The 12,584-nt window shown below is 40.7% G+C and overlaps 1 pseudogene across 1 annotated transcript; it reads right to left on the reverse strand.

Moving 5' to 3' along the window:
- Window positions 1–930: 930 nt before the first annotated feature.
- LOC144771592 (matrix metalloproteinase-18-like) lies at window positions 931–12,209 on the reverse strand (annotated as a pseudogene). Its single transcript, XR_013599377.1, has 10 exons — window positions 12,038–12,209; window positions 9,668–9,909; window positions 9,420–9,568; window positions 9,183–9,308; window positions 6,689–6,850; window positions 6,307–6,478; window positions 5,876–6,009; window positions 4,108–4,267; window positions 2,485–2,588; window positions 931–1,305 (listed from the first exon to the last, which is right to left on the reverse strand). The product of XR_013599377.1 is annotated as a matrix metalloproteinase-18-like (transcript).
- Window positions 12,210–12,584: the final 375 nt, after the last annotated feature.

Consider the following 12,584-nt stretch of genomic DNA (forward strand, 5'->3'; position numbering starts at 1 on the left):
CCTGAGGACACAGTATCATAGGAGGACTGTGAGCCCTCATGTTTGCATGGCAGTGCACTTTTATGGTAGGCGCGTTACTACAAAAGTACCTTGTGTATATTAGCAGGTTTGATTTTATTCTCGGTTTGGCCTGCAGGGCTAGACAGTGCAGTTTGAAGAGGGGCCTTCTCTCAGCAAAGCAGGTGAGGAGAGATTATGAGGTCACTGTTCTGGGTTAGGGGAATGCCAAGCGCAGGTCCTACTCCCTTCCTTTCAGTTGGGTAATGCTTCTCTCTTCTTACAGTGGTGGTTTGCATAGGGCGTGCTGCGGGCGGGGCAGGGGAAGGCAAGGGTAGGGCTAGTAAACCCGGACATACGACGGAACGGAGGATTACTTTCCTCCGTTCCATCGTATGTCTGAGTTTACTACCCCCAACCCTGCCCCTGCCCCGCCGCACCTCACTTTCCCACAGCACACCCTATGCGAGCCGCCACTGTCTTCTAACCTGCCTTTGTCTTTTAATCCTGGTATTTGGATAAATTTATGAATGGGGCTGAAAAGGGATCATTGTCTCAGAATTCAGAGTTTCTGGTACTGCAAGTCAGACAGGTTCCAGAATGTAAGTCTGCCACCAGCATCTCCTCTCCAACAATGAAGCAAGCTCTGTGGCAGCAGGGGGCGAAGTGATAGCAGTCACACACTACTCATAAAGCCCTCACAGAGTAGCAGTCTCACACTGCCAACAGCAGTCTCACACGTGTCGTTGAATAGTAATCACAAACTACCAAATGCACTCTTATATCCCTCAAACTAGAAGTCACACTCAAATCACAGAACACTCACAGATTACAATTCACTTTTTCAACCACTTTTGAGATTTGTAATTATTTTTGCTCCTTGTGAAAAGTGAATAATGCTATTGTTTAAAATCACAAATATCATCAAACATATGTAGTATAAATAAGTTCTCATAAAATAATTTATTGTTTCTTAACAAATACATAAATAAGTTAAATGACTATTAAATATAATAAATTACTTTAGAAACATACACTCAATAAGAATTTTGTCCTGCATTAAAAAATAAACCTAATTTTCAGCATTGAATTCTAACTTTCTTAAAAGTTGAACCAGTACTGCTTCGAAAGTACTCCTACATCAGTCTTTTTCTTCACATTTTAAAAGACCTTCTCCTTCCATAAGTGAACTTTTTCTGGATATATCTTAGCATCCTAACCAGCTGGTGTTCTTCAGAGTTCGGGTGACCTTCTTAGACTTCATGTTGAACTCAAACTGCTTATGGCCACTGAAGAAATACAAAAGTCCTGCAAATAAAAAAGAAGGACTATCAGTGCATTGTGTAATGTTTGTGAAAATGATTTACTTTAATATCTATCAGTCAAGAAGAAACATCATTATTTTGCTGAGGTTATCTTCAACTTTTCTAAATTGCCCTTCTATTGACAATATTAACATATTTTAACAATCATAATTAAACCGATCATTGATAAATACTTTAGTGCAAAACAGCAGGGTCCCTTTTGTTATGCCAAGAAATTGTTTCTTGGTCTTGCTGTTTTATTATACGTTATATTGAGAGGCTGTCATCGCATGTTTAGTACTGGCTAAATAAGTAGACATAACAGAACCCATATCAAGACCATATTGTTTTGCATTGTATTTGTTACATTTAAATTGTGCAACATGGCTCTCACAAGCGCCCAAGGGCATTTGTGGACTGGTGGCATGCTTCTTGGTGGCAGTGCTTGGATGGTAGAGCATGTGTCTGTCATGTAGCCTGTGCGAGTAGTGGTTTGACATTGTGTGTGAAGACCAGAGTTGAATTCTTGTCCTGTTTGTGTCACTGCAGCTTGGTGAGTAGTAAACATAGTAATACAACTGTTGTGCTTAAATATGACATTTTACTGATGGAGAGAAAATGCATGAGTGTTGGGTGTCCTCCTATGTGGGAAGTACTTTGGTGCTGTGTGTTTATGGCAGGGACTGCTCATGCGGTTGAATAGGACACTCTGGTTAGGAGGTCAACTCTTTGGCACTGCAGATTTCATTCATAGCTGAGAGAACATTACTGACTCGTGGCAGAGTCTATCTCCATAAGCTGGCTGCCTTACTTTACCCTGTCTTAAAGATTAAGGGAGTTAGGCTTTAAGAAACATCAGTCAATGTGTTTGGAAACAGTAGATTGTGCCTGTGCTCTGCTCAGATGGTAATAATGACTTGGGGTTTAGTGCAGGGAAGAGGTAATAACTTAAGTTAAGGAAGGCAAAAGGTGTTAATTTCTTCTGGTTTAGTACTCTGTTATAGGGCACACATTGTGTAATCAGCAATCAAACAGGTTTCCTTTCTTGGGTGTGTTTTATTCAACCTAGGAGTTTCTCTTTAACCCCGTCCTCACATAGCTGAATTACAAAATATAGTAACACTTATGATATTTCAGTCACAAGCTCTACCAGTCCAAAGCTTTAACTAAGGGAACTCCTTACCATTATCTTCGAAAACGGCATGAACTTTCTTGCCAATCCCTGGAAAGTCATCTTCTATCCGTCGTGGAGATTCTTTGTCCATGGTCTTTCTGGCTTCATCATAGCTATGGAGCAAATAGTTTACAAGGAATTAGGATCTTCAGTTTGGTGAAACCCATACACATCATTATGTTTCACAGTATTATTACCATTACTATTACCATCATCATCATCATGAGCATCGTCATAATTATGTTTCATCTTTTTTATGTTTAAGTTTCCCACCCCTAAGAATAATGATCCATTATTTATCAGCTGGAACTTCCATTAAAGATTTACTGTTACTTATTGTGGGTATCAGCTTCTAAATGCAACACTGAGCTTTCTCTCCACTAGCAAGTTCAGAGCTGATAAATGTATGAATGTTCTAAACTGCAGGAGCCATATTGTGGAACTACTGCACTGCCCTAAAGTAATGCTTCTGCGCCTTCTGCTCTTCAATGTGGTGCGCAATATTAGATAACCTCCGCAGTGCAGCTGAACTTGATGGCGCAAGACCGAGTGACCTCAAGTACCTTTGAACATGCCTTTAGGGACTCCAACAAGCTTGCCGCAGTGCACAGTGCTGGTAACAGGTACCACATCTTTGTCAATGGAAGGAAGGGCAGTGGGGAATCTGGTGTGGAACTAGGATGTTAAATTACAGCTAAAATATGGACAACTGTTGGTTGTTGGGACAAGGCCATGCCTAACAAGAACAAGGAGCCCATTACTCCTCCACCCCACCGAGGGGGCTTAGTTAATCTGGAAGCCTATTTCCTAAGACTTCATGAAGTGAGAGTAGTAGAAAATATTATCCCGCACAAAGCAGTTTCCCTTGGGTTGAGCATCAGCCTGTGGTGTGTTACTTTGGAGGAACCATCATCTGGCCAATGCACTCTCTTCCTTATTGTTCCCCATAGCTCAGGTATTGGTCTTTTCCTCTTCTCTCTCTAACCATCAGTCTTGGCTAAATTGTATTTCATTCATTTAGATTATTTGCTGAAAACACATAAATATTATTCTGTTTTGCCATCTTCGCCCGTAATATTTAAGCCAAAATCATAAATGTCCTTATTAGGCATGGTGCTGTAACAAATCAACACCCGGTTTCAAAGCATTTGAAGACTTAGCACTTCCCCACATTCTGAACAATATTAGCAACTACTTCCCTTCATCTGCAAAATGCTTTGCCGCGCAACTCCACCTTGGTACCACTGTCTTTGTACAGGACATTCTAATTCAAGACCTTCCTACATTGTCCTGGTGGACCCAATGTGACGAGCCATAAACATGCCCAGCTCATCCTCCCACCCAGCAGCACCTTCCTCAACATTAATGTTGTTTATGTTTCTTTAGCTTTGTTTCACTCCCAACTCATAAACTCTATCCCATCCACCTCTTGGTTTATAAAGCCACCAACAGCTGTCTTGCTGGGTCCTACCTTGCTAACACTGTAACATATTTGTTGTTATGTTATATGTTTCCACGTAAATATAAATACATGCAGTTGGTAAGTTTTCATAATAATCACCAGGTGCACCTCTGAAATTTACTGAAAGTACCGAATGACGTCATCAGAACTTCAAAATCTCACATCCTTACCTCCAGTACTGCTCTCCAACAAAGAAGTATGTTTTCTGTGTGCTTTGAAGGTACACGGCTGCATTGATGTGCTTCACGGTCCTTGGGAAACCAAGTTTGTAGATGTTTTTAGGGTAATTGGGCAGAATGTCAAATCCCTGAAGAGCCCAGTATTTTGATGCTATAGGGAGCAAAACATAAAGAATCGTTAGCACGCCTTTAACTAATTCATTATTAGCATTCTTTATGACGTCCCGATTAACCTTGAAAATACAGTAAACTGCATGGACGTAGGTAGTTAAACCCTTCTCGGTCTGCTTTCAGTCGATAAATTACATTTTCAACCACTGCTTAGTGCACTTGTTCCTATATATACAACATTTTTCACTGAAATTACATTCCACTGACATGCAGGTGGCAATCACATTGAACCGACAGTTTTAAACATTTCTTTCTAGGAGCATCATATTTTAAAGGCTCTGCAGCTCCACTGTGATAAGAATTTGTTTTTTTATGTTAAGCGAATAAAATATAGAGTGATTATCCACCCATAGTACAGAGACCTAATGTAAATCCGTGGACTTTCATATTAAAAGTTCCTGATTCGACCCCCAGTTAATGTTTTATATTAAAATGTAAATTACATTACTTGACAGAATATCGCACACTCAAACTAAATAATTGGTTATGGCACAAAAGACACTTTGAGGCGCTTTATATTGGTCAGGCCTCTTGTTCTGTCAGGTCTGTGCACGGTCCACACCCGAAGACTGTGGAGACCTGGGGTATATTTCCAGGGGTGGGATGTGCAGTCAGACCTGAGACACAGGTGAGAGAAAGTAACACAAGTGATAAAATAATGCACCTAATTACAGTTGTCTAATCAAGGCCCAAGTTTTTGGGGTTATGGCATTGGCCATTTAAAAGCTCAAGCAGCTCAAGGTAAGGTCAGATTTATTGAAGCATAGCATATGAACTTCTGGGGGTTATAGGTGTGTCAAAGCTACTGCAGACTGATGCACTAAGGATCCTACACCCAGTGGAGAGTAAACATCTAGCGTGTGCACCCAGCTTGTAGTTCATGAATGGTGATCATTCCAGGCAACAATAATTTTAATGCTATGATGCTTCTGCATTATTTCCCTTCTCAAGTCATGTAGGCTATCAATTCTTCTTTTTATGATGCTGGGGAATGGATTATTGATCGACCCTTCCTTTCACATTATAGAGGAATTCTCATCAATTATGCTATTCTCAAAATGATCATATTCTGATAAAGTTGGAATTAGCCCCTGTGTTTGGTTCATCATACGCAACAACACCACAACAACGCCAACCCAACAATGACCCAGAATTTGTTGGATGACCTAGGCCTGGAAGGTCCAAAATAGGTGAAGGAAGGCCATTGCGTCAGATTTTCATCAGAGAAAAAAAATTACTACTTAAAGTATTTCATTTAGGTTGATTGCCTGGGCATTTATCTCATTGGGTTATTCTGAAAATGTAAGCACATATGGATCCAAAGGACCTTCAATGAACACTTGTGATCTGAGCAAACTGTTGGTTATTGAGAAAGATAGGTGGAAAGTGACCTTCACTACAGCAGGAGCAGTCAAAGGGTTAACGCATGAAGCACATGGACAATCATAAACAATGATGGGAAATTTTTCAGTCTTGAATCAGGCAAAGTATTGATGATTTTCAGCCATTAAAACCAGTGGGTCCTTTACAGACCAAGATTCGCCAAGGTAACAAGAATAAGGTGAAAGTGATGACTGAATATAAATACCTTTGAAGAGGAAAATCTGATCCGTCTCTGGATTTTCATAGGCGGCCTGGATACCAGATGGCAAAGACGGCCAAAATGTTGAGATTGGATAATTATAAACCTCTGTTACGGTTGGAACTCTGCGCCAAAAGGAGCTGTTTTGAAATAATAAAAGTATATCAGTTAATTGACATATCAAAATTCTCTACACTGTAAAACAAATCAACATTATTTAGGGCATGTCAGTTTATAGAAAATAATGATATACATTGGGAGAAGTGATACTAGAAATTCCTGCAAATATCTTCATGCTAAAGATGTCACTATGAAGGAAACTGTCATTGTCTGTGTTTTTTGAGTGAGCCACAATTATTTTTGGACCGGAACTAGCTTCTCTAGCCCTACTCAATAATGTATAAAGCCAAAACTATAAATGTTTTTCTTTGCTTCACCTGTCTTTGAAAAAGAGAATTTCTCCACGCAACGTGGTGATGGCATCGAAAACAAGAGTTGGGTCACAGATGGATGGATCGATGGGAGACGAGGTAGTTGTGGTTGTAGTTGATACAGTGGTAGTTGGGGTGGTAGCTTCTGGTATTGTTGGAACTGGGTTTGGAGATGCTCCTAATGGAATGAAAAAACATGCTTTTCAAAATCATTGTGAAATAATATGCAATCTGAACTCATGTACATCAAAGACACCTTCTTATAAATCTCACATTCAAACATGAGTTGCTAGAACATAGTAGTTTAAAGAATATATTGACCCTTTCTTGCAAATATATCTTTTTACATTGTAGAAGGAAAATATCATAACATGTAAAGTTAACTTACCATATAGGGCTTGAATGCCATCAACATCATCCTGGGGGAGTTGGAATCGGCTTGGATCAGTATAGGAGTAGGTCGGATACATCAGAGCACTGCGGTCACCAGAATGAGCCAAGCCTAATGAATGGCCAAACTCATGGGCAGCCACCAGGAACAAGTTGTATCCTGTGGAACAAATCAAAACAAATATGATGAATATACTCTCATGTCATTTACAGTTCTCTAATAGGACATTGTTCATTATTTATTTATTTCAGAATGCAATGAAACAATAGCTAATGAAGCAATAAACCAAAAGCACTATAAACTAATAACCGATTGAAAGCTGAGAAAAAGTTGTGATCTGAAAAACTAATCGGTGAGACAAGTAGTATGTAACCATCAGGTGCTTTGTGGGTCTATGCTGCTTTACCTGGTGTCACTACGGTCTACCAGAGCTTTTCTGAGTCTATATTGCCACACTGAGATCTGCCAAGTATAACCTGAACTACCAGAGCCTACCAGAGCCTAAAGGATATTGTATACTGCCAGTGCTACCATGGACTACTAAACCCTATCAGAATATTTGAAGGCCTACCAATGTTTCTAAGGTATACCGGACTGTACTTGACCCTACGATGCTCTACATTACCATTAGAGCCTGTCAGGCTCTCGGTTTAACAAGATGAACAAAAGTATAGCCTAGTTCCTCTCCTTCTACAATAGTGTTGACCAAATGATGCCACTTTAACAGTTACTACAGAGCAGCTTTTTTTGTAATGGTGTGTACTCCCTATTGTGAACAGGGCTTATTGGCAGGCTCTGAACTATCTGAACCTGCCAATGTATTATGCAGACAAGTTCTAAGGACATTGAGGTCACTTCCTGCACACCTGAATTCTTGTTTCGTTACCTTACTAATGGGCATATTATTTAGCATTTTGCATAAATTCTAAAATTAACAGGGAGACAGATAACTGAATGTGAGGGATCTTGGTATGGCAGGCACCTCGAGGTGCCTGCCACAGGGTGCCGGGATTAACAGGGGGGCATCTATGGTGCCCCCGCGACCCCCAAACGGGGGCTGCAGAGGCAAGGGGCCCAGCTAAGGGTCCCCATACTCGCTCTTAGTCTGGCTTTCCATGTCGGAAAGCTCTGCATGGAAAGCCTGCCGGAGACCGAGTATCATAATCCCAAGGGAGGAAAGGCTGCCCCTTTGGAATTATGGACCGGCATCTGACTGTCCGACAGGCTCCATGATCCTGTCAGAAGCCAGCCGGAATGACCAGCTGGTTTCAATTCCAACCGGCTGAATAAAAATCAGCTGGTCGGAATTTAAACAGACGAAGAGGCCCGTAAAGCCCCCGACCGCACCCATTTCTGTGTATAATGTTCTGGCTCTATTGAACTCTTTTGAAGCTGAAGTCATTTTTGTATCTTTCCCATGGAAGATGCAAAATTATTTTACGTAAAACTTATATGTTGTTTCCTGCAAATTATTAGACTGTGTGAGCTAATGTTATAACTTTGACATTGAAAACATGAGAATGGGAATGTGGGATCCCACGCTGTGAGCAGTGAAAATGACTAATGCATTAAATCAAATATTCTATGGTCAAGTAATTCTAATCGAGCCATTTTAACCTTTAAGAGGTTATCAGTTTTTGAAATAAAGAAATAAAGCTTGCTGAATAAATCTCTTTCTACAGATAACTACATAGTCCATACTCTTATGTAGGAACATTCAGACATAAAATGTTTTATGTATTAAAAAGTAAAAAAGTAAACCAAAGTATCAATATTTGTTCAAAACTCTAATCCACTAATCGCTGCTTCAGACACCGCTCACACCTACCAGTCATAGTGAGACCATATCAGGTTCACTCACATACCTTAGTTTAGCTCCCTCAGTATTACAAAGGGCGGAAGTCCAAGAAAGCACTTTATATGTGGAATGCAGACTCAATCACAATCAATTCCTTGTCTATTTAATAGTAAAATGTTTTGTTTTTTAAATGCTTTGTTTAGGGTAGAGTTTCTGTTCCTCTGATTCAATTGCTTTATATTATTAAATTGCTTTAATATTATAAGAAAGATGTATATGAAAGCAGTGCAATAACAAATATGCAAAGGAGAATGTAAATGTGAGGACACAGACGGCACTATGATGAAAGTACGACTATGTATTTGACCTCGAGGGGGATCACAGCAGCATGGAACACAGGGCTAGGCAGGGTATATATAGGATCCTATAATGTGGAGTGAGGTAGTGTCATTTGAAGATACAGGTCTTTCATGTCTCTGTGAACTGCACGTGGGTAGCAAAGTCAATTCTTTTGTAATTGGCAAAGCACTTCATGATTTTCCTCAAGGGGGCATTGACTAAAACTGACCTATTCATCACGGGTTGATTTCCCCTTTGTATTTTGTTACTCATGAGGACCCTCACATAAGTATCACTCATTCCATGACACTTGAATAAGATTCAGAGAATGGTTTCATGTCGGTGAACACCTACCGGCTGACTCTGCGGTCCAGGTTTCGTCTTCATCAAAGTGCGCATCGCCACCAATTGAATTCCCAGGTGCAAAGGCGTGGGCCAGAGTTCCATGAGGTCCATCAAATGGGTAGAAATCACCATGGACTAAAAGAGTAAATGGCAAATTAGCAAAATCGCCAGGAATAGAAGCTAAGGAATAATGAAAAACAAGGGAGATCTCCCAAGGATGATTGCAGCACATTGATTCATCCTTACCTCCTGCTCCAAAAGAGATCTGGATATCAGCCGTCCCCTCGTAGATCCGGCTGAAGGTCAGTGGGGTCACATCGCTCCATACTTGGAAAGCTCTCTGGATCGCTCTATCTACATCAGCCTCATGCATGTCAGGGGTGTGGTTCAAAATTCTTTTTTATAAAAGAATACAAAACAGCAATATTAGTGATGCCTGTGTGCATTGAGAGCAATAGTATATGCTGTCATCTAAAACGTTTTTATCATGTTACTTGTATGTCAAAGATGTTGTTCTCCAGGTAGGGCGGCCACCAAAATGGCTGTATTCGGCCGCATCAGCAACTCCACAGCGGGGCTTGTGCATCATTTCCAGTGTGTTGGAATCCAACTTCCCAGTCACCTCCAGCCCAAAAAACGCCTGCATTTCTTGAAGTTTTTCAGAGAATGGGCTGTGCTTTTTTCGCGTAATAGGTGTCCCATCTTCATTGAGGTTGTAGAATTTCTTTAAATATTCCTGAAATTAATACAAATAAACAATTTAGTAAATTAGTTTGCAAAAAACACAAAGGAATGTCAGCAACCTCCCAATTGCCACGTGTTTCTTTACATCTAAATGAGGCATATCATTGAACTCATTGAAGATGAATGACTTTGTTTCTACTGTTACATAGAAGATGTCTCTCTAGTCTTTCTATGGAGAGATTTCTGCAGTGTCAGAGGGCCTAGGTTTCGTGGAACAAATGTTTGCGAGACAGTGTGCTGAGATTGTATGTTACGAAACAGAACCTTGGCCTCATCTGGGATGCAGGCCTGAGCTTAAATACTCCGATTGCGACACTTGTACACAGTGCATTATCAGACTAGGCAGCCATATTGACTTCTGAAGTTCATCACCAGAGAGCAATTTCTGCCTGAGGCAAGGGTCTGCTTCCAACTTAGAAAGTCATTGCTTGTAGGTCTTCAGCAAAGTACAGTCAGAACCAGACCAGTATCTGAACAGTGGTCGCAGAAACGAGCGATGTTCAAGATGTTACCACCAAGGTTGGACTAGGAAGCTAGATTCAGCAGTGGAAAACACACAAATAATTGCCTATTACTACAACGACTGCAGTGACCGAGCCTAGCATGAGGTGAACGAGGCTAGTGACCATCTCTGGGGTAGTGTGGCAACCAATGATACATTTTACAAGACAATTTTCCAAATAAAAATGCTGAAAAGCCACCTGCCTTAGAGGTAGTTTTGATGAATAAACACATGGGGATGATGCAATGCTTTAAACTCAAGTACAGTACCAAAGAGCATCATTTAGCAGTAAACAATATAAATGCCTCTAACAAACCCTCCTGGTGCTCTCTCAGGACTGTTTTCAGGGATAAATGGGTCTGGAGAAGCCTCAACTCTCCCAGTCCTAAAACCACTCAATTGTTCCCAAGCCTACTAGGATGTTTCCGCTTGTCCCATGTAGCAAGACCACCCCAGGTTACATCTCAGCTAAAGTGCAACAGTGTATTCCTGCTGGAATCTGAAGTTAAGTGACCTTCAATAAAGTCACTGATATATTCCTCCTGGGTTATGTGTGCTTCTGACTCTCATTCAATTCTTATGGCATGTGCCTGCTTAGTTCTTCAGTCCTGTGACTCTATCGAAACCTAATAGTACATTCCTGCTTGGGTTCTATAGTACAGTGACTTAAACAGATTCTCCCCACGAGCTTTCAACGTAGAGGAGAGTGGCCTGTATGTATCAAGTCACCAGTGAACAGGGTGTCCTCTCTAGTGATAATCTGGGTTGCCATAATTTACTAGCCTTTAGCAAATTTCTAATGAAGTTTTTGGTAGCCTACTATTTGCACTTGAGCCTTTGGTGACTCTGGCGTCCAGGCTACCGTTCGACGGTACAAGACATCTGCTTCATCTCAGCACATGATGTGGTGTAAACATGCTAAACAATGTGGTATGTTAGATTCATGCCTGAAAATGTTTTCTGCCTTCCGTAATGAAGTAATGCTTGCTGCCTTCCATGCGCCGACAGACATGTTCTGCTCTTCCTTGTAATACGAGTGTAGTCAGCGGGGAGCCGCCTCTCAGCCTACTGCTATCACATTTTTATATACCCCAGGGCCATATTTCCTATTTCTCTTTAACTTCTCGTGCCACCTTATTTCTTGCTAATCGGGAACGGAGAGCAATTACAAACCTGCAGCAAAACAAACGGTTTTGCATTTAGTTTAAATTTTTCTCGTTTCCACAGAATTTTTACGCTCTTTGCTAATAGAAGAATGTTATTATACTGTACTTTAAATAGCGTCTATCCCCCTAAGAAGGTGACAAATCAACGTTTACTTCACATTTAAGGTTGGTACATTAAAATATATATTCATCCATATTTTATTAACTGACAAACCTCCAACACTAATGGATTAAAGCTTCAACCAAAAACTGTTATTACATGCAACATGCAGAACAGAATTTAGCATTTCTTGCAAAATGTTGTTTTCAAGAGTGGATACGTTGAAATAAACTATCCTACAAGCTTTACCGCAGAACCAAAACAATCTATTATGGTATTTTAACTCTTCCTTTATGCAGACTGGCATTCTGCTGGACTCAGTTCATGGACTGAAGTCTGTCCCCGGACTCACCTCTGCCAGCTGTTGACGTTCATCCCGGTCTTCGGTTACAGGCACTGCAGGGAAGGCATATGTGTGCAGCACACCCAGGAGCAGCAGCAGCGACAAGGACTTCATTCTTCTCTTCTCCTGGCCCTCCCTCTGCTCAGTGAAAGGTCTCTCTGCGGGTTCTCTGCCTCTCCATCTCGCTGCTCCCCTTTTATACAGCCCTGTGAGCGGCCCCGGTCACCTGCATGAGTCACTCTTTACAACTTGGACCAGATGCCAGTCAAAACACATCCAGAGTGTTGCGTCATCTGTCTGTTTGGTAAATCCCTCAATGTAGCAATCCATCCTGTAAAATAAGTAGTAGCCAGGAAGAGGTTTAAAAAAGTAAAGAGAAGATTTTTTTAAACTATGAATTCTGTTAAAAAATTGTCTTTTGCAAATAGCACTTTGGAACGCGTTATTTGTCATATTTCTGGTCCAGCTATAATGAATATGGGAATGGCTTTAACATTATGACTGTTATATCAATTAAAAAGAAAACTATTGGCTAGAATTCTGAAAGAAGGCCACT

This window comes from Lissotriton helveticus, chromosome 8 (assembly GCF_964261635.1).
Source record: "Lissotriton helveticus chromosome 8, aLisHel1.1, whole genome shotgun sequence".
NCBI classification, from domain to species: domain Eukaryota; kingdom Metazoa; phylum Chordata; class Amphibia; order Caudata; family Salamandridae; genus Lissotriton; species Lissotriton helveticus.